Below are 5,480 nucleotides of genomic sequence, written 5' to 3'. Positions count from 1 at the left end.
TGTTATTGCTCACTTTCATACCCTTATCATCTTTCACGATCGCTCACTCTCTCTTTTCAGGTCTTCCTCTACTCTTGCCAGCCATCCACATTCATGTAACATGATCCTTAGGATATGATCTTCATTCCTGCGTACATGTCCATACCACGATAGACGATTACTCTTCAACCTTTCCGACACCAGCGCCGCTTTCATACTTCCTCTAATGTGTTCATTCTTTATCTTATCCATTCTTGTCACACCACATCCATCTCAACATTCGCATTTCAGTTGCATGCAATCTCTCATCCGTCACCTTTATGAGGCCAACCTTTGATCCATACAAAATAGCCAGAGATCATGGTCTTGTAAATATTGGAAAGAAGAAAAGAAAGGTGTTACACCTTTCACCAAGGCGTTACACCTTCCTTAGGATATGGTCTTCATTCCTACGCATTACATGGCCATACCACGATAGACGATTACTCTTTAAGTTAAGTTACGCCACAGACTTACTATAATATTACAGTAAAGTACCTATCGTACCTATTACAGCGCAGGACCGATCGTCGTGGAGATCTTTGGGGAGGCCTATGTCCAGCAGTGGACGTCTTCCGGGCTGCGATGATGATGATGTTGATGATGAAAGTACCTATATTACACTATGTTAAAGCAAATTGTATCGAATACGATTATTCAGTATATAAGAGAACCACAAACGCAATAGATCAATAGACAAAAATACTAACATTCAATTTAACTTTCATTCAATCTAAAATTTGTTTTAATTATATTTCAAATGAAATGAAAGGATATTTATTTAGTAGAAAGAAAAAACTAAAACACAAATAAAACAAACAAAAAAACAAATAGTGCGACAATTACAAAAAAGTGTACAAAATTACGTGTGCGTGCATGTGTATGTCTGTCGAAGCATCTACTGAACAGCTCCGTGCTCAGCATAATGCCGCAGCGGCTGGAGCGCTGCAACGCTGTTTTTCAGCACAAGACCTTGGGTGGTGTATTGCTGTGTTGTACACGATTTATGATATGATATGGTATACTAATATATTATTATATACTAAATATATTATAAATATTTACGCACAACCACATTGTGGAATCACCTTCCAGCAATGGTATTTCCGAACCGATACGATATTGAAACCTTCAAGAAAACGCATTCCTTTTTGAGCCGACAACGTACTTGCAATTCCCCTGGTGTTGCGGGTGCTCATGGGCGGCGGTAATCACCATCAGGTGACCTGCATGCTCGTTTGTCCCCTGTGTTATAAAAAAAATATAATAATTTGATGTAATATATACATAAATACACATTTAGCTAAAATAGAGATAGTACACAAATGACAAGGAGTTAATAGATATAAATACAGTCAAACAAAAGAGATACAGGGTATAAAGAGACAGATATACATAATATCAAATAAACATATAAATAAATAAATAAAGTAGTATGGTATTTTCGTTATTAAGTATTGCTCAAAATATTTCATTAACAAACAATATAAATTTTATCTTATTCTTTTCTCTCTCTTATTCTTTATTTAAATTTAAAAATTATGGTGACGATTTTTAAATTTAAATAAAGAATAAGAGAGATGTAGTGTAATAACGCGCTGTTGCCGTTCCGGTCTCCAGTATTCACGGCCGCCGCGCCAAACCTGTATGCGGCGTTGCTGCATGGCGCCGGAGGCCGCCGGATACCGGTGGGGAACGCCCGGACAGTTGAATCCGAACCGACGCTGGGACCGTACGTCGTGTTTAATTATTTATTGTTGCATTTTTTTAACAGAATCACTTATAATTTAGTTTAATAATGTTTATACTAATTAAAATGTATGTTAGTTATACATTTCTGGTAGTAATTAATCACTAAATATCACATTAATCGATCGATTAGATAATTGTTCTAAATTTGAAATTTTTAGACCTGTCTTAAATCTACGTACCTACATCATTTTAAAGAAGTCCCCATTCAATCGATTGATTCTATTTTTAAATTTTGACATTACCTGTTGTTGACTACATGTTTTGGCGCCATTTTGAATTTTAAACATGGCGGAATTGTCTGACGAGCACAGCGATAGAAACGATCAAAGGTTAGTGTAATTTTATATTACCATTACTAGCTACTGTCCTCGACTTTGCTGCTTTTTTTAGATAAATGGAAACATCAAGGGATGAATCTACTAGTCTCTAAAATTAATTTAGTTTGTTAACAGTGTTTCCGTTACCGGAAGTTTAGTCGGAAATTGAAAATCATTATTTTCGTTTCGGTTAATTTCGAGCTTATGTACTATTCGATGTATACTAAATAATAAGTTGGAAAGGAGGATTGACACTTTGTTCATTAGTTTTTTTATATAATTAAAATAGTAATCATAATGACAGCGCCATTTTTTTTTTATTGGGTTTTTGGGCTATTGTCAGATGTTTGTAGTACCTGTAGCACTGCGACCTATATAAAACTATTGTGCTCGCCCTTTTCAAAGTTCGCTACCTAGACCCGTCAGGGACAAGAATTGAAGGATATTCTTAGGAGCGATGGTTTTTATCTCCTCAGGAAAGAGTGTAAACTTTCCAAAGGAGATATTTCGTTTATGCATGAGTGGGCTACAACCATATAGGATGTGAAGCGGCGTTTCCTCTTCAGTTTGGCAGAATCTGCAGATACTTGTCGTGCATAGGCCTAGTTTAGCCATATGCTTGTTTAATTTGCAGTGTCCTGTGAGGGCCTTAATCATCATGCATATGTTGTTTTTACTCAATAGCAGTAGTCTATTGGAGTATTTGTTCGAGTAGCCCTATATTAGGGCTTTTGAATATGTTAATCCTGGCATTTTCTTGCCAGTGATTCAGTGCTTCTAGTTTGGTTATTAATTTGAGATGTCCCAGCGCCATTTAGTCACAAGCTAAACAAAACTTGTATTATGTGTACTAAATTATTATAAATACTTAAATATATTTCTTTTTGTGAATATATACCTACATAATATAGGTAGGTACATAGAAAAAACCCCAGGTTGATACAAACAATCATAGTTTTAAAATTATTTACTTTATTTAATTCATAAATTAATTAATTTACAGTTATTATACTAGTGGTAATTTAGCTAAATTGAAATACTTGAAATTCTATATTTTAATCTCAACAACGTCGGAATATTTTTCGAAAATTTTATAAGTTTAATATCTGATTCTTGTATTTATCTTACAATGTTTATAATAATAATAATCACTATCTAGCTAAGAATATGATATAAATAAAATAAATTAAAAACCCTGGACAATTAACACAGCGCCATCTAGTCCCACGGTAAGCAGTGCTTGTGTTATGAGTACTAGACAACTGATGTAAATACATAGATTTTTTTTGTAAATGCAAACATAATATACATAGAAAACACCCAGACTGATACGAACAGTCATACTCATGAATACAAACGTTTGTGCCGTGTGAGGAATCGAACCCTCGACCATCGGTAAGGCGGTGTGCTAAACCGCTAGACCACCGAGGCCGTCAAAAATAATATATTTTTTTTTATTAATTCACTAAGTGTGCATGACCACTAAACTATACTACACATCGGGTTCTGTTTGATGTTACATTGCTTACTTTGGAGTGTTCAAAGTGTGGAGGCCGTTCTTCCTGCTTGTATTTCTCCATCTCTTTCTATTATTTTTTTTTTAAATATCATCATCCATTCTCTATTTTTATTTATTCGTTATACAGATTCGTAATCCATTTTCCTCCCCCAATTTTAATTGTTTCAGTGACGAACAAACTTCAAAAAAGCTGTTCAAACCCGCGACCTGATAGCCATGGTGAAACGCCATGGTTGTCTATGGGATCGAAGACACGAGAGCTACCGGAACAAATTCGTCAAGAGTAAAGCTTGGAAAGATATATACCGGGAAATCGAACCTGCGTATAACTCATTGAGTGCTACAATGCGACACCAAATAGGTAAGATTTTAATTAGACGAACTCGGTAGTTCAGTTGTTAAATACGTTGCTACGGTCATTGGTTCTGAGAACTAGGGTGTCATGAATTTGTTCGCCTTAATTTATAGTTACAAATAACTAAAATAAAAGTGTCTGTTTCTAATTTACAGCTTAAAATTAATAGCATTTCTCTATATGCATAGGAAAATATACACGATTCTTGCATAAAACTTTAAAAACTATTGCCTGTGTGTGTTTGTTCTTGCTAACTTCTAAAACGGCTGGATCGATTTTGACGGGACTTTTTTCACTCCAGGTAGCTAATGTTATAAGCAGTAACTTGGCCACTTCCGTGTTAAAAATTTTATTTTATATTTTCACGTACCATTAGTTCTAAATATTAGCCTTATCTCTTCAAACAAAAGTCCTATATATATTCTGAAACCTGAAATACATGATGAAACCGCTGACTTTGTACAAAGTCAACTTTGAATGTTTACTAATATATTTTATCTACAGGTGTTTATATAACAAAAAAATGGTACAACGTTCGAGATTCATACGTAAAATCAAGAGTCTGCAACTCGACCTTATATCTACACAGATGACATGACATTCCTAGATGCTGTTATAAAGAGTGACGAGCAGGAAGAGAATGCACCACTGGAAACGAGAGCGAAGAAGGTGATAACTGGATGAGTGAAGTGTTTATAGACGTTGATGAGGTAAGAGGAAATACCCAGCAAAAGACCTAAATATGACGTGTTAAATTTAGCCAAAGAAGATCAAACAGTGCTGGATGAAAGCTTGAACGATAGCAATATGGTTACCTTCCTAGCCAATCTGATACACAAAAGAAGAAGATGAAGATAGAGCGTTCTTCAAATCAATCACTCCAGCAGTTAAAACTCTGTCTCAGAATACAAATTAGAGTTTAGGATAATGGTCATGAAAATTCTGAAAGGTTTAAAAAAGAAGCAGGGACTTGTTAAAAGGGAACCTTCTACATATAGTGATAGTGAATAAATTATTTTGTAATTGAAATGTATACGGAGTTGTTGTGACGTTCCTAGGAACGTCTAGAGCATCTAGATGCTGTTATAAAGAGACGAACAGAGAGATTGCACCACTGGCAACGAGAATGAAGAAGATGATAACTGGATGAGTGAAGTGTTTATAGGCGTTGATGAGGGGAAATAGGAAATACCCAGCAAAAGACCAAAATATGACGTGTTAAATTTGGCCAAAGAAGATCAAACAGTGCTGGATGAAAGCTTGAACGATAGCAATATGGTGACCCTCCTAGCCAATCTGATACACAAAGAAGAAGATGAAGATAGAGCGTTCTTCAAATCAATCACTCCAGCAGTTAAAACTCTGTCTCAAGATGCTAAATTAGAGTTTTAGGATAATGGTCATGAAAATTCTGGAAAGGTTTAAAAAAGAAGCAGGGACTTGTTAAAAGGAACCGTCTACATATAGTGATAGTGAATAAATAGCACTTTTTTGTAATTGAAATATCTATGCAGTTGTT

The 5,480-nt window shown here is 35.1% G+C and overlaps 1 pseudogene; it reads left to right on the top strand.

Annotated features, from left to right (window-relative positions):
• The first annotated feature begins 1,746 nt into the window (after nucleotides 1–1,746).
• On the top strand, nucleotides 1,747–4,972 carry LOC131854101 (uncharacterized; annotated as a pseudogene).
• The last annotated feature ends 508 nt before the right edge of the window (nucleotides 4,973–5,480 follow it).

The sequence above is a fragment of the Achroia grisella genome, unplaced genomic scaffold, assembly GCF_030625045.1.
Source record: "Achroia grisella isolate CSIRO2021 unplaced genomic scaffold, CSIRO_AGI_Agris_v1 utg9542, whole genome shotgun sequence".
Classification (NCBI taxonomy): Eukaryota; Metazoa; Arthropoda; class Insecta; order Lepidoptera; family Pyralidae; genus Achroia; species Achroia grisella.
Note: the sequence above shows the minus strand (reverse complement) of the source record. Positions and strands in the feature narration are given on the sequence as shown.